This window comes from Herpailurus yagouaroundi, unplaced genomic scaffold (genome assembly GCF_014898765.1).
Source record: "Herpailurus yagouaroundi ecotype Mexico unplaced genomic scaffold, PumYag 210, whole genome shotgun sequence".
Lineage (NCBI taxonomy): Eukaryota > Metazoa > Chordata > Mammalia > Carnivora > Felidae > Herpailurus > Herpailurus yagouaroundi.
This window is the reverse complement of record NW_024412441.1, coordinates 8,269,037-8,286,604: the sequence shown is the minus strand read 5'-3', so window position 1 is coordinate 8,286,604 and position 17,568 is coordinate 8,269,037. Positions and strand designations below refer to the sequence as shown.

Sequence of the window (17,568 nt, the reverse complement as noted above, 5' to 3'; positions counted from 1 at the left end):
AGGTTCCTAAATAAGGATGGTCAGTTTCTACCTCATGAATTTGATGTGAAAATGAAATGGGATTATGCATACAAACTGCTTAACACATTGCCTGGGACTCGCTTCACTGCTAGTTTTATTTTGAGGATGTGGTATTCCTATATTTCATTTAAGCTTGATTAAGGAAGACCTCATTTTTTCTGACTCTGATTCTTGAAGTAGGATTTTTCTGAAAACACACTTCTATAAGCAGATATAGAACAATCTCTAGCTCAAGCCATACCTCACTGTAATTTTCACAAGAATAACTTTTGAAGCATGCTCTTCTGACTGTATATATATGTGATTGTTTTGGAAACCAGTACAGAGGTTACATTTATGTGTTTGGATTCTTTTGATCTTATGTCTACCTTTGTTTGTGTTATCTATTATAATAGTTATCATTCTTGTGCACACAGAGATAGCAGTGTTCATTCAAGTCATGGATAAAAATGTTAACTCAGTGGGACCAAGGTAACTTTACAATAAATGATATGTAATATAGTCTGGCTTGGAAATTATAATAGACTTTTCACACACAAAAAAGCAAAATTTATTTAGCACATGCCATCACCTGGTGATTCATACAGATCACCAGATCTTTTTTTTTTTTTTTCCTCTCCCTAAGGTGAATAGACTATCATCTTCAGCAATATATCCAGATTTTTTCTGGACATCAAGTCAGTGAGTTAGCTTATAGTTTTTATAATTTAAAGACTAGACATTATTTTTCAAAATTTTGATATCAGAATTTAGCTGGAATTTTCCCACAGATTATTGTCATGAAATGACTCCTATACTTCCTACAATATAATCATTTATGGTTAGGAGAACTGTACTTATTTGAAAGGGTCATTTGTTTTTCCCTACACCTTTATAGTATACCACACTCAGTCTTCCTTCTTAAAAGAGCTGGTATTTACACTGTATCTTTTAATTGCTAAGAACTTTTCACAATTTTTGAGATCCATTTTTCTTGATGATATAGCATACTTAATTATGTGTTGAATTGTTGTCTGATCGAGATGACATTATCTCTCTCCCTCCCATTGCATGATAAATAAATTACTTTGATGGCAAGAAAGAGTACATTTGGCGTGTGTGTGTGTGATTCATTTAAGAAATTGTACTACTTTCTACTTTAGCAGAGTAGTTAAGCCACAACTGTTTTTATAAAAGTAAAGTAAAATTAAATGCATTAAAAACCCATCAGGAGAATGTTATTTAAGTTATAATATATTTTGCTTTTAAGTATATGCTAAATACATTAAGGAGGCACCTATATAAAGTGTTAAGTCAAATAACAATTGAATAAGATGGCTATTATTAAAAAATCATTTCATTAGCATGTTGTTGATATGGCTACCTATGGAATAATATAATTTCATTAGTACAAGTGACATTAGCAAGCACTGAATTAAGGATTTTTATTTTTCAGTGGACAGAACAGAGATACAGAAAGGGGAAATAATTTGCCCCAAATCATTAAATCACATGGTGCTGGTGGTGAGAAGGACTGTATCCATTACCTCTTGACCTTCAGTATATTTTGACCACTTGCTCTTATAATGCAAAAGTTTACCACATGGCAAGAACTGATTGCCTGGTATGGCAAAAGATTTAGTAAGTGTGTACTGTTCAGTCCTATTGTAGGAGGGAAGAAGGCAAAATGGAACTTGTTTGAAATAATTGCCACAGTAAGAAAAATAATCCACCAGTTTCTCCTTTCCTTTGATGTTTGAATTTGCAGCAGTGACCTTTGGGATCAAAGAAATAAAAGATATATTCCAGTATCGCTGTGTGTGGAGGAGACAGAATCATGTTTGTAGCAATAATATGAAGTTCTAAGGCCTTAAATGTTTCTTCATTAATTATCTTCGAAAAGTTCAGTTGTTTGTTCTGAACATGAACAAAATGAAACCATGGGCTGTAGGAAAAGAATAAAAATGTCTAACTCCTGGCAACCACTCAAGATGTTCCTCATACCCCTTACACCTGGCACAGTGAAATGTAACACCATTATTGGGTAGCATGTTTGGTTTCTCTTTATTCTCTATGTAAACCACCTTTGGAGTCTCTGTCTCTGTCTCTTTGCCTCCCTCTGTTTCTGTGTCTCTGTCTTTCTGTTTCTGTCTCTTACTTGTTCCATGTGTCTCCAAAATCCATTTCTGCCATTTTGCCTGGATCACATCACTCCATAACCCTGGCTCATGCTTAGTCTGCTCCCTTTTCCAGAGACACAGCCTCAAATTTGATTGCTCAAAATCCTTCCCAGAAAACTTTTTCTATAGTAGCTCAGTATTCTAGAGGAAGAGGGGTAAGATCTTAGAAAAACCAAGCGCTATGTCATTGTTCTCAAACATCTTTGTCTCCTGGAATGTTTGTCTTCTCAGTTTTCTAAATGTCAAGTCACAAAAATGAAGTTTTAAGTCAACTAGAAGAGTCCACGATGCATGTTGTAAAAAAAAAACAAACAAACAAAAAAAAAAACCTTCTTTCCTAAGGCATCATATAAAGTGAATAATCTTTATATCCTCATTAGCAAGTAGGTAGTAAAATTTCAAGGTGATTGTATCTCTATGCAAATATATCATGAGTGTTTCTTTTGAAATCTGTTTCAGAAGTAATTATATTTGGATGCTGTGTGTATATGCCTCCCTTCTTTTTATCTGTATGTGTTATCCTTAAATACCATTGCAAATTGCACAGAGGTTACAGATAATAGTAAAGGCTTAAGTGGTTTTATTTTCTTTCTTTTTGACATACTTAGCAAAGAAATAACATTGGTATATTGAAAATAGCAATATTTTAGTTTAATTATACACATTCTTTCTTGTATCTGTGTGGTCACGTTATTGATAATACTTCTGTGGCTTATGTATTTTGCAGAAGTTATGTCTTTCAATTATTACATAAATAACCGCGGCCTTCCTGAATGGAAGGACATAAAAGCAAAAGGAAGCATGTAACCCAGTGTGTTTTATTGCTCGTATCTTCTCATCAATTGCCTATATTATATACAAATATGAATCCCATTTCAGCTCATATACATGTTCATGTGTCCAGTTGGGAAATAAATTCACAGTAACATGGTAATGATTAAAGATCACTCCCAAGTGGTACTTTCCACTTTTGTTAAAAGCCTTTGATATCTTGATCAATAGAACAACCCAAATCTTGTTCCACTTTTTTAGTCAAAATGCTGTTTGTTATGAATTGTTTACTTTACTGGAGGACCTCTGTTGCCCTTTAGGTCACAGCAAACACAGGTTAACTTGATAGTCTAGGAGGGCCCCCAGCTAGCTCAGTGAGTAGTAGAGCATGCAGCTCTTAAAATCCAGGGCCCTGAGTTCAAGTTACTTTTGGGGGGTAGAGCTTACTTCAAACAAAGAAACAAACAAAGAAATCAAAAACCTGAGAGGCCTTTTCCAGTTTATTTAAGTCAGCTTCATGTAATCATAGATTCTCCAGTCCCTTTCTGAATTTCTGGGATAGAGGAAATTCACTGCTTCATAAGGGGATTATTCTGGTTTTTTTTTTTCCTTTCAGCTATATTGAGACATAATTAACAACTTACATTATGTAAGTGTAAGGTATACAAAGTGATGATTTTATGTACATATATATATTGCAAAATGACAATAAAATTAACACATCTATTACCTAGTTACCTTTTTTCCCCCTTGTGTTGAGAACACTTGAAATTTACTCTAACAGCTGTCGAGCATAAAATACAGTATTCACTATAGTCACCCATGTTGTACCTTAGATCCCTGGAACTTATTCATCTTATAACTGGAAGTTTATACCGTTTGACCAACATCTCCCCATTTCCCCTAATACCTAGCCCTCCATAGCCATTGATCTATTTTCTCTGAATTTGGTTTTTTACTTTTTTTTTTAAAGTTTATTTATTTATTTTGAGAGAGAGAGAGTGAGAGAGAGAGAGAGGAGAGCATGAATGGAGGAGGGGCAGAGACAGAGAGAGGGAAAGAGAAAATCCCAAGTAGACTCCATGCTTCATGCACAGGGCTCAGTCTCATGAAACATGAGATCATGACCTGAGCCACAACCAAGAATTGGAAGTTTAACGGACTGAACCACCCAGGTGCCCATATTTGGCTTTTTAAAAATCCCACATAGAAATGAAATCATACAGTATTTGTCTTTGTTTGACCTATTTAATTTAGTAAAATGCCCTCAGGGTCCATCCATGTTATCACATATTGCAGAATGTACTTTTTCCACTCATCAGTGGATGTATACTTAGGTTCTTTCTATGTCTTAGTTATTGTGAATAATGTTTCAATAAACATGGGGGTGTAGATATCACTTCAACATAATGATTTCATTTCCTTCAGATATATACCCAGAACTGGGATTGCTGGTGTGGTAGTTCTATTTTAATTTTTTGAGAAACCCCCCATGCCCTTTTCAAAGTGGTTGCACTAATTTATATTCCCACCGAAAGTGCATAGGGTTACCCTTTTGAGGAGACTATTCTTAATTCCAAAGTTGTAGGTTCAAATTTATTTTTTTAATCCAAATATCTTTTCTGTGATTTCTCCATTTATATCTATAGTCTCCTGATTTGTTCATTTTAGCCACTCTGAATAGCGTGAGATGATATCTCAGTGTGGTTTTGATTTGTATTTCCCTGATGAGGAGTGACATTGACCATCTTTTCCTGTGCCTGTTGGCCATCTGGATGTCTTCTTTAGAGAAGTGTCTATTCATGTCTATTCACTTCTAGAGAAGTGTCTATTCTGCACATTTCTTCACTGGATTATTTGTTTTTTGGATGTGGAGTTTGGTGAGCTCTTTATAGATTTTGGATACTAGCCCTTTGTCTGATATGTCATTTCCAAATATCTTTTCCCATTCCATCGATTGCCTTTTAGTTGTGTTGATTGTTTCCTTTGCTGTGCAGAAGCTTTTTATCTTTATGAGGTCCCAATAGTTCATTTTTGCTTTTAATTCCCTTGCCTTTGGAGATGTATCACGTAAGATCTTGCTGCGGCTGAGGTCAGAGAGGTTTTTTCCTGCTTTCTCCTCTAGGGTTTTGATGGTTTCCTCAGATTATACATGGTCTCACATTCAGGTCCTTTATCTATTTTGAGTTAATTTTTATGAATGGTGTAAGAAAGTGGTCTAGTTTCATCCTTCTGCGTGTTGCTGTCCAGTTCTCCCAGCACCATTTGTTAAAGAGACTTTTTCCATTGGATATTCTTTCCTGCTTTGTCAAAGATTAGTTGGCCATACGTTTGTGGGTCTAGTTCTGGGGTTTCTATTCTATTCCATTGGTCTATGTGTCTGTTTTTGTGCCAAAACCATACTGTCTTAATGATTACAGTTTGTAATAGAGGCTAACATCTGGGATTGTGATGCCTCCCACTTTGGTCTTCTTCAATATTACTTTGGCTATTCAGGGTCTTTTGTGGTTCCATACAAATATTAGGATTGCTTGTTCTGACTTTGAGAGGAATGCTGGTTGAATTTTGATTTGGATTGCATTGAATGTGTAGATTGCTTTGGGTAGTATTGACATTTTAACAATATTTATTCTTCCAACCCATGAGCATGGAATGTTTTTCCATTTCTTTGTATCTTCTTCGATTTCATTTGTAAGCTTTCTATACTTTTCATCATACAGATCTTTTACATCTTTGATTAGACTTATTCCTAGGTATTTTATGCTTCTGGGTGCAGTTGTGAATGGGATCAGTTTCTTTATTTGTCTTTCTGTTGCTTCATTATTAGTGTATAAGAATGCAACTAATTTCTGTACATTGATTTTGTATCCTGCGACTTTGCTGAATTCATGGATCAGTTCTAGCAAACTTGTGGAATCTATCAGGTTTTCCATGTATAATATGTCATCTGCAAAAAGTGAAAGCTTGACTTCCTTTTTGCCAATTTTGATGCCTTTGAATTCCTTTTGTTGTCTGATTGTTGATGCTAGAACTTCCAACACTATGTTAAACAACAGTGGTGAGTGTGGACATCCCTGTCGTGCTCCTGATCTCAGGGGGAAAGCTCTCAGTTTTTCCCCATTGAGGACGATATTAGCTATGGGCTTTTCATAAATGGCTTTTATGATGTTTAAGTATGTTCCTTCTATCCCGATTTTCTCGAGGGTTTTTATTAAGAAAGGATGCTGAATTTTCTCAAATGCTTTTTCTGCATTGATTGACAGGTTCTTATCTTTTCTTTTATTAATGTGATGTATCACATTGATTGATTTGAGAATGTTGAACCAGCCCTACAGCCCAGGAATGAATCCCACTTGATTATGGTGTACAATTCTTTTATATCCTGTTGAATTCGATTTGCTGGTATCTTGTTGAGAATTTTTGCATCCATATCCATTAGGGATATTGACCTGTAGTTCTCATTTTTGCTGGGTCTCTGTCTGGTTTGGGAATCAAAGTAATGCTGGCTTCATAGAATGAGTCTGGAAGTTTTCCTTCCCTTTCTATTTATTGGAACAGCTTGAGAAGGATAGGTATTATCTCTGCTTTAAATGTCTGGTAGAATTCCTCAGGGAAGCCATCTGGTCCTGGACACTCATTTACTGGGAGATTTTTGATAACTGATTCAATTTCTTCACTGTTTATGGGTCTGTTAAAGTTCTCTATTTCTTCCTGTTTGAGTTTTGGAAGTGTGTGGGTGTTTAGGAATTTTTCCATTTCTTCCAGGTTGTCCATTTTGTTGGCATATAGTTTTTCATAGTATTCCCTGATAATTGCTTGTATTTCTGAGGGATTGATTGTAATAATTCCATTTTCATTCATGATTGTTCTGTTTGGGTCCTTTCCCTTTTCTTTTTGAGAAGCCTAGCTAGAGGTTTATCAATTTTGTTTATTTTTTCAAAAAACCAACTCTTGGTTTCATTGATCTGCTCTACAGTTTTTTTTAGATTCTATATTGTTTATTTCTGCTCTGATCTTTATTATTTCTCTTCTTGTGCTGGGTTTGGGGTGTCTTTGCTGTTCTGCTTCTATTTCCTTTAGGTGTGCTGTTAGATTTTATACCTGGGATTTTTCTTGTTTCTTGAGATAGGCCTGGATTGCAATGTATTTTCCTTTCAGGTCTGCCTTTGCTGCATCCCAAAGCGTTTGGATTGTTGTATTTTCATTTTCGTTTGTTTCCATATATTTTTTAATTTCTTCTCTAATTGCCTGGTTGACCCATTCATTCTTTAGCAGGGTGTCCTTTAACCTCCATGCTTTTGGAGGTTTTCCAGGCTTTTTCCTGTAATTGATTTCAAGCTTCATAGCATTGTGGTCTGAAAGTATGCATGGTATGACCTCAGTTCTTTTATACTTATTAAGGGCTGTTTTGTGACCCAGTACGTGATCTATCTTGGAGAATGTTCCATGTGCACTCAAGAAGAAAGTATATTCTGTTGCTTTGGGATGCAGAGTTTTAAATATATCTGTCAAGTCCATCTGATCCAATGTATCATTCAGGACTCTTGTTTCTTTATTGATCCTGTGTCTAGACAATCTATCCTTTGTTGTAAGTGAGGTATTAATATCCCCTGCAATTTCTACATTCTTATCAATAAGGTTGCTTATGTTTGTGATTGTTTCATATATTTGGGGGTTCCCATATTTGGCGCATAGACATTTATAATTGTTAGCTCTTCATGATGGATAGACCCTGTAATTATTATATAATGCCCTTCTTCATCTCTTGTTACAGCCTTTAATTTAAAGTCTAGTTTGTCTGATATAAGTATGGCTACTCCAGCTTTCCTTTGACTTCCACTAGAGTTATAGATAGTTCTCCATCCCCTCACTTTCAATCTGAAGGTGTTCTCGGGTCTAAAATGAGTCTCTTGTAGACAGCAAATAGATGGATCTTGTTGTGTTTTTTTTTTATCCATTCTGATACCCTATGTCTTTTGCTTGAAGCATTTAGTCCATTTACATCCAGTGTTATTATTGAAAGATATGGGTTTAGAATCATTGTAATGTCTGTAGGTTTCATGCTTGTAGTGATGTCTCTGGTACTTTGTGGTCCTTGCACCCTTTCACTCACAGAATCCCCCTTAGGATCTCTTGTAGGGCTGGTTTAGTGGTGATGAATTCCTTCAGTTTTTGTTTGCTTGGGAAAACATTTATCTCTCCTTCTATTCTGAATGACAGACTTGCTGGATAGAGGATTCTTGGCTGCATATTTTTTCTGTTCATCACATTGAAGATTTCCTGCCATTCTTTTCTGGCCTGCCAAGTTTCAGTAGATAGGTCTGCTACTACTCTTATGTATCTACCTTTGTAAGTTAGAACCTGTTTATCCCTAGCTGCTTTCAGAATTTTCTTTTTCCTTGTATTTTGCCAGTTTCACCATGATATGTCGTGCAGAAGATCGATTCAAGTTACTTCTGAAGGGAGTTCTCTGTGCCTCTTGGATTTCAATGCCTGTTTCCTTCCCCAGATCAGGGAAGTTCTCAGCTATGATTTGTTCAAGTACACCTTGGGCCCTTTCTCTCTGTCTTCTTCTTCTGGAATTCCTATGATATGGATATTGTTTTGTTTGATTGCATCACTTAGTTCTCTAATTCTCTACTTATACTCCTGGATTTTTTTTATCTCTCTTTTTCTCAGCTTCCTCTTTTTCCATAATTTTATCTTCTAATTCACCTATTTTCTCCTCTGCCTCTTCAATCCATGTTATGGCCGCCTCCATTTTATTTTGTACCTCATTTATAGCAGTTTTTAGTTCCTCATGACTATTTCTTAGTCCCTTGATCTCTGGAACAATAGATTGTCTGCTGTCCTCTATGGTTTTTTCAAGCCCAGTGAATAATTTATGACTATTATTCTAAATTCTTGTTCCATTATATTGCTTAAATCATTTTTGATCAACTCATTAGCTGTCGCTACTTCCTGGAATTTCTTTTGAGGAGAATTCTTCTGTTTCGTCATTTTGGCTTGTCCCTGTGGTAGCTACCAACTACAGGGCACTTCCCCTGTGCTGTCTGGAGTAACTTGTTTTGCTGGGTGGGGCCTCAGTCAGACCTCATGTCTGTCCTCAGCCCACCAATGGGGCCACAGTCAGACTGGTGTGTACCTTATCTTCCTCTCTCCCAGGGACAGGACTCACTGTGGAGTGGTGTGGCCCCTGTCTGGGCTACTTGCATACTTCCAGGTTTTGGTGCCGCCACGATGGGATCTGGCCAAGGGCTTATTAGCCAGGATGGATCCACAAGGTGCACAGGGGCAGGAGGGCATGCTTAGCTAGCTTTGACATGGAATGTCCCCTGCGGGAGGGGCTCTGCAGCACTGGGAGGGAGGCAGGCCCATCAGAGGGATGGATCCACAGAAGCACAGCATTGGGCATTTGTGCGGTGCAAGCAAGTTTGGTGACAGGAACTGGTTCCCTTTGGAATTTCAGCTGGCAGATGGGAGAGGGGAATGGCACTTGCCAGTGCCTTCGTTCCCCTGCCGAGCTGAGCTCTGTCTTCCTGGGTTCAACAACTCTCCCTCCCAGCATCCTCTTGTCCTCCCTGCTCTCTGAGGGCAGAGCTGTTAACTTTTAACATTCCAGATGTTAAGTCCTGCTGGCTGTGAGAACTCACGCAGTCCAATCCCTCTGCTTTTGCAAGCCAGACTCAGGGATTCCGCCTTGCCGGGCGGGCTGCCCCTCCATTGCCCCGGCCTCCTCCCACCAGTCTGTGTAGCACGCACAGCGTCTCCACCTTCCCTAACCTCTTCTGTGGGCCTCTTTTCTACGCTTGGTTCCAGAGAATCTGTTCTGCTAGTTTTCTGGCAGTTTTCTGGGTTATTTAGGCAGATGTGGGTAGAATCTAAGTGATCATCAGGACAAGGTGAGCCCAGCATCCTCCTATGCCGCCATCTTCCATCAAAATCTATTACAAAATTTTATTTTGGAAATAGAAATTTGACTGTTCATAGTATTAATTACAGTTCTAGTCCTGGAAAACTTTTAGAATTCAAGTAGTACAAGTAGCTCAAAACTCAAGGACATGATTCCTGCCACTTTTCTACTTTCTAGAATTATCCAAGTTCTAATCTTATATCACAGTGAATTCATGGCCCCTTTGTCTTTGAGGGAAGCTCAGGTAGCAAGGAAGTGGGTTGAATTTACAAATCAAAGTATACACTCTTTTTTTTTTTTTTTTAATTTTCTTTTCAACTTTTATTTATTTTTGGGACAGAGAGAGACAGAGCATGAAAGGGGGAGGGGCAGAGAGAGAGGGAGACACAGAATCGGAAACAGGCTCCAGGCTCTGAGCCATCAGCCCAGAGCCCGACGCGGGGCTTGAACCCAAGGACCGCGAGATCGTGACCTGGGTGAAGTCGGACGCTTAACTGACTGCGCCACCCAGGCGCCCCTAAAGTATACACTCTTTTAATCTACTTTCATCTCTCAATTTCTTTCCTGTTAGAAAGTAGAATTAAAAATTATACATGTTGCAAAGAACTTACACAACTCAACACACAAAACCCCCAGATAATCCCATTTGGATATGGGCAGAAGACATGAACAGACATTTCTCCAAATAAGACACAAGATGGCCAATAGACACATGAAAAGATGTTCAACATCACTCATCATCAGGGAAATGCACATCAAAGCTACAGTGAGATATCACCTCATACCTATCAGAATGTGTAAAATAAAAAACCCAGGAGGAGCGCCTGGGTGGCTCAGTGGGTTGAGCTTCCAACTTCAGCTCAGGTCATGATCTCACAGTCTGTGAGTTCGAGCCCCCCATCAGGCTCTATGCTGACAGCTCAGAGCCTGGAGCCTGCTTCAGATTCTGTGTCTCCCTTCCTCTCTGAACCTCCCCCATTCATGCTCTGTCTCTTTCTGTCTCAAAAATAAATAAACATTAAAAAAAAATTAAAAATAAACCCCAAGAAACAACAAGCATTAGTAAGGATGTACAGAAAAGGGAACACTCATGCACTGTTGGTAGGAAATAAAACTGGTGTAGACACTGTAGAAAACAATATGGAGATTCCCTAAAAAACTAAAAGAATTACCATATAATCCAGTAATTTCACTACTGGATATTTACCAAAGAATACAAAACATGAATTCAAAAAGATATATGCACCCTTATGTTTATTGCACCATTATTTACAATAGCCAAATTATGGGAGCAGCCCAAGTCCATCAATAGATGAATGGATAAAGAAAATGTTGTGTACACACACACACACACACACACACATACAATCAATTATTACTCAGCCATAAAAAAAAAAAAAATGAAATCTTCCCATTTGCAACAACTTGGATGGATCCAGAGGGTATAATGCTAAGTGAAATAAGTCAGAGAAAAACAAATACCATATGATTTCACTCATGAACAAAATTTAAATAACAAAACAAATGAAGAAAAAAGGAGGCAAAATTAAAAAAAAAACAGACTTTTATCTGTAGATAACAAACTGATGGCTACTAGATGTGAGATGGATGAGAGAATGGGTGAAGTAGGTGAAGGGGATTAAGAGTACACTTACCTTGGGGCTCCTGGGTGGCTCAGTTGGTTAAATGTCTGACTCTTGATTGTGTTGATTCAGCTCAGGTCATGATCTTGCAGTTTGTGAGATCGAGCCCAGTGTAGGGCTCTGTGCTTGACAGTGTTGAGACTACTTGGGATTCTCTCTCTCTCTCTCTCTCTCTCTCTCTCTCTCTCTGTCTCTCAATCCCGGTCTCTCTGCCCCTCTCCTGCTCACTCACACTCTTTCTCAAAATAAATAAATAAATTTAAAATAAAGAGTACACTTGAGCCCTGAGTAAGTGAATTGTCGAATCACTATCTTGTACACCTACAACTATTATAATACTGTATGTTAACTATACTGGAATGAGAAATTTAAAAAATATATGAATATTGCAAGTAATACTGAATCCTTGGCTTTCTGTGGGGGTGTTTGGACAACACTGTCAGTAAGTTAGATATTAAACTTTGGGTGTTTTATTAAATGCAGGGCCATGACAAGTCCTCCATGAGAAATGCTTAAACATGTTGTGCCAAGTTGATGTCCACTGGCAACTGCATAAATTGTCCCACTTATTTATCATTGTTTCTGCAGCTTCTTTCTCTTTTCTAAAAGAGAGAAAGGCTTGTCCATTTTATAAACAGAAGATGGTCAGAGGATGAAACAAAATTAGCATGTACGCCTGTAATTGCTCAATCATCTCCCCCCCAAAATCACTGCAAATGACTCTCTTTTTTCTTTGCAGGAATAATTGTGCACCTGCTTTTCAAAACACAAAAGCTGGTTTTGCCTTTGTGCATAAATTGTGATTTGGAGAATTTGGGGATCATGCAACCACATATTTACATAATCAAATGGCAAACTGCAATTTATTTTAAGCTCATGGATTCTTTATTCTTTCTTACCCAACAATCATATAAATAATGCCAAAAGCACTGGTGCCTGTCTGACACTTGGGGGGTTAGCTTTAGTTTGTATAACAATGTCTCAAGGATACATGGCAGAGTAATGGATATAAATGATTCTGGGTTATTCTACTGAAAATATCTACTATTTTCTGGTACACGGCAAAAACATTTTTAGATTTTTTTTCCATCTACCCACCTTGTGCACATTACAATTTGTGTTTCCTGAGGGGAAAAAAAGTATAAGGGTTCTTGTTGATGATCCAAGAAATGTGAATAAAGTTGTTGGCAGATGGTTCACACATTTCATTCTGAAATATCTTATAGTGACAAATAACAAAGTGTATATAATTAGCTCTATGCAGATGGCATGCCAAGTGTTGATATTCATCTCTGCAGATTTTTTACAAAGACAGTATTTTAAGAGTCAAGATTCAGAGACAGCCATGAACCCTGTAAAGGAGAACTAAGCAGGGGTTAACCAAAAAGGACCATGGCTATCAAGTTTTTTTCCAGACTAAGTTCTCCATCCTAGGTGCATTTTGTCTTCTATGGGGAGGAAACCCCACAGTAATTCATGTCTACACACAACTGATCAGACTGTTTTGATTGAACTGGCAGAGGCATGCACCAGTGAATTTAGGGACTTGCATTTATTGCACTAAACCATAACACTCTTTTCTTTCCCTCCATCCAGCCAAGCCTTTGCACCTATAGTTCTCTTTACCAAGAATACGCTGCTCTCAGGTCATTTTGTGGTTGGAGCTTCCTGTCAATCAGATTTTAGTTTAAATGTCACCTCCTCAAAAACTTTTCCCCTGACCTTTGAAACACTTCTTATTCCCTCCCTCTACAGTTCCTCTTATATTATCCTTTTTTTCTTTTTCTTTTTCTTTTTCTTACTATACTTGAGATGAGTGATAAGTGTTCACCTTGACCATCTTGTTCACTGCCATATCCTGGCCTCAATTACAGTGCATGGCATATGAAAGTTCCTCAAATATTATTTACATGAATAGCTTTTGTAATTCACTCCTCCCTGGTCAAAGTAATCAAAATGTTTAAACTAGTACCTTTTCTGTATTTATCCAGTATTAGCACATACAGCCAAACTTAACATATTGAGCTAATATCTCTGCTATAAAGATTTAGTATTTTTTTCAGTATTTGTTTCACTCAGTTTGATAGCTACATATGGTAGTCAGAGAATGTGGAAGTAGACCAGGACTGAATATAAATAGAAGGCAGAGTTTTTATACCTGTTTATTTTCTTTTATAGTTTTTCAATAAATAGGTACATGACAGTTTAACTTATTTATATATTATCTACTATGAGGCCATGTGCCTAACAGATACTTCATGGTATTAATGACATACTGGATATACTAGAAAGAAAAAGTGTTGCCTTACTGAAGAGATTGAATGTCCCACTTTTCATTTTTGTTCCTTCATAAGTTATTATTATAGTTAATAAAAATCTGTGCCTGGGCTCAGTAATCTATATGTAAGAAAATATTTATAATATCATATGTTCTGAATTTGGTGGAGCTAATAAGATGATGTAATCCAAAGAAATAGAAGTAGGCATTATTATGCTTTTATTTTAATTATTCTTTTAAAGAATAGCATCTCTGAGTTTCCATTTTTATGATACTGTATTTTCTCATAAATTGTCCTCTGTCATGGTGTGAATCACTGCTTAAAATGATTTTTTTCTCCCTCTCAGTCCACCGAAATCTTGAGCATTCTGTTTCTTTAAAGTAATTTGACTATTTGTCTTGCTTGATTCGTAATCTTGTTCTAGAATTCAAATATTTGCACCTCTGGTTTTAAGCAGGAACAGCTGAAAATTTTGAGAACTCAGTGAAACATAAACAACAGGTTTAAAGTACCAAAATGGAACATTACCTTCTTCCCCAGTGTCTTTTTAATTGTTAAATTTAAATGCTTTAGACTGAGTATCCATAAAATGCAATGATTGCCTCAGCTGGGATTCTGCTGTTTTCTACTTTCTTCATATATTTTTTAAAAATGCAACTGTTTTGTTTTTAAAGATGTTGCAGTTTCTGTGTATTTTCTCTATTCTCTAAGCTTTTTGTGCGCAAGGGGATCCTTATTATAGCCCCGTTTTCAGCTCTCATTGCAAAATGGGCATATTAAAGTCACTGAATCTCCAAATTTTTAATCTACCTAAACTCCAGTGGGCCTCCAACTGCTGTGAATGAAGAACAGATGATCTTAATTGTTCCCTAAAGCAAGGGCTTCCTGGAAAGCAGGTTTCTACATGGTGACACTTCAGAAGCAATAGGAAGCCCAGCAAATGGAGGTGAAAACAGTAGCATCCATATCCAGAGTCTCATACACTAGAGTATCACAAGACAATTTCTAGGTCACAAGCCTTTTTGGGGTATGGAATGATGATCTAGGCTGTGTGTTGTGCTTGCTAAAAGACATACACATACACTAGACTAGAATGTAACAATAAACGTTTTGCAGTAGTTGGAAAAACTGTGAAAGAAAACATGAGTAAATGTTTCTTCTCCTGCCTTTATGGAACCCAATTTCATTAATTTTATCCTCATTTCTGTCATAATTTCAGATTCGACTCTAGAATTATTGTCTCCTCAGAATCTCCTAAGCCAATTATGACCAGAATAAGATGAATTTAAATAGTCTGTCTGCCTTCTTCCATAGATGACCTTGGACATGAATGGAAGGTTCAGAGGATCCAGTTGAATGATGAAATGGACACTTTTGCTCACTTTTCATTGGATAACATAGCTTGTGAAACATCATTTCATATATTATTTTCCTTACATGAAGTCTAATTGCGTGCCTTCTTCCTATATAACAGAGGGCTATATGATGACAGGTACAGAAGACACCCTGTCGTCTCAGGTAAATTTATGTCAGAGAAGATTTAGGTCTAATATAATGGCATTGACTCTAAATACAATAGGAGTGCAGAGAATGAAGAGATCAGTGTGGTTACAAATAGAGCTAGAAGATTTAGAGAGGAAAATGGTCCTTGAGAAGAATACACAGACTCCATAGGTTATAATTTTATCCAGTTATGAGAAACCATCAGACAGGCCCAAACTGAGGGGCATTTCTGAAAAAATAACTGACCTCTACCCTTCAACATTATTGATAACATGAAAGACAAAGAAAGGGTGAGAAAGGTTTATAGATTAAAGAAAATTAAAGAGATAGGACAAGTGAATGGTTCAGGATAGTCTTTTGCTTATAAAGAGCATTATTGGGACAGTTGGTGAACCTTTGAATAATACCTACAGTTTAGATACTATATCATATCAAAGTGGATATCCTGACTTTGAAAATTATATTAAAATTATATAAGAAAATGTTCTTGTTCTTAGGAAATTTACAGTGAAGTATTTAGAAGTAAATGGGAAAGATGTCTGCAACTTTTTTCCAAATTGTTCAGAAAAAAAAAATGTATGTGGTGAGGGAAAAAAAGGGGGGGAGAGGACAGAGAGGCAGAGAGAGAGAGAAAATAAATGTGGAAAAATGTTAAACATAATGGTAAAGAGTACAGTATAAGAATGTTACGTGAACTACTTAGTAACTTTTCTGTAGGTTTGAAACCATTCCAAAATAGAAACTAAAAAACTTGTCCCTCTGTTGAATCCTTCTCTTGGATCTGAATCATAATCCTTCTCTGGGGGCTGAACCATCCTTCTCTGGTGAGTGTTGGGCCTTGACCTGCCTATCTCTCCTCTGTGAAAAGCCTCCTAGCTGTGTTAGTTCTTCTGAACCCTTCTTAAGCATTTTAAACAGTCTATTTTCAACTTGCAATCTCTTAAGTTAATGATACCTATAAATTTATTTACAACACCTGGTGTTTCAGAGGTGCTAGAATTTTTATATTGTTTTTCTACATTTATATTTGATATATAGAAGGCTACATTTCTTATTTTAAAATTTTGTTTGTATATGCCTTTCCAGTGTTCTCAGAACATTTTCCATTAAGGGCAGACAAGCAAAGCTATAAGAGGTAAATTACACTTATGTTATTTCTGCTGGGTGTCAAGCACTATAATGAACACATTCTTTGTACAAATTTGTTACTCATAACAATATTGTTAGATATCTTAAGTATTAACGATGAGAAAATAGGCCCAGGGAGGTTACAAAATTTTCCCAAGTTCACACAGCTAGCAAAGGTAGAGTTAGTATTTGAACACTTGATTATTTAGTTCCTAATTCAGTCAATCTTTTTACTCCTAGGCTAATCTCCGCACACCGCATACTTCTACAAAAATTAAAGTTCAGTGTCCATTTGGCAATGATCGAATGGGAAGAAAATAATATATTCACATTGTATGAGTGAATGATAAATTGCAAAAAAAAAAAAAATTAAACCCTGCTTTTCTTTGATGCAAAGAAGAAGGATATCAGCATATCAGAGGAGATAAATTACTGACTGGCACCAAATTCTAAGAGCTTTCAAGACTGATGTTCTCTACCTCTAAATTCCAGGACATAGAGAACATTCTGGTCTTCAATTTCAATGCTTCCTCACTTAATAAACTACTGTTGAAAATTATGTTCAGTTCACAATGTTACCAAACACCCTGAAGAAGATGTGCTCGTGGGGTATGTGCCAATCTCTTCCACCACTGGAAAATAATGATTTAGAAACTTGTAGGATTTTTAAAGGAGAAAACTATCAAATAATCTCTGGAGAGCCAAATCTAAATATCATTGTTGAGAGTACCAAGAAAGAAATGTAACAAAAGTCAGAAATGGGGATCCAGCCATTACTTGGTGGGGGGACACTTCCCAGTTCAGACACGTAAGATATTTTCCTGATTCCCTTGAACCTGTCCCATTTACATGCATGATTTCATGAGTCAATGAAACATAAAATGTATTCACTCAATACGTATTTATTGAATACTTAGTATCTTGCAGACATTGTGGTAGGCGCTAAGGTGACAGTGAATAAGATAGACAAACATTTTTAGGGCTTATATTTTAGTGGGTGAGAAAGACAATAATGGAGCAAAAGAAATATTGAAGAAGGTAATATCATATGTTAGTAAGTGTGCTATGAAGGATGTATGCTTGACATATAAAGCTGAGCGATGTGAAAAGGCCATGCATATTCTAGAAAGTCCTCTTTAACTAGGTGACTA

The 17,568-nt window shown here is 36.8% G+C and overlaps 1 long non-coding RNA gene across 4 annotated transcripts in view; it reads left to right on the top strand.

Annotated features, from left to right (window-relative positions):
• LOC121016296 (uncharacterized) overlaps positions 1 to 17,568 on the top strand; it is an 887,083-nt gene that overhangs the window by 389,855 nt on the left and 479,660 nt on the right. The gene's annotated exons all lie outside the window — the stretch shown is intronic.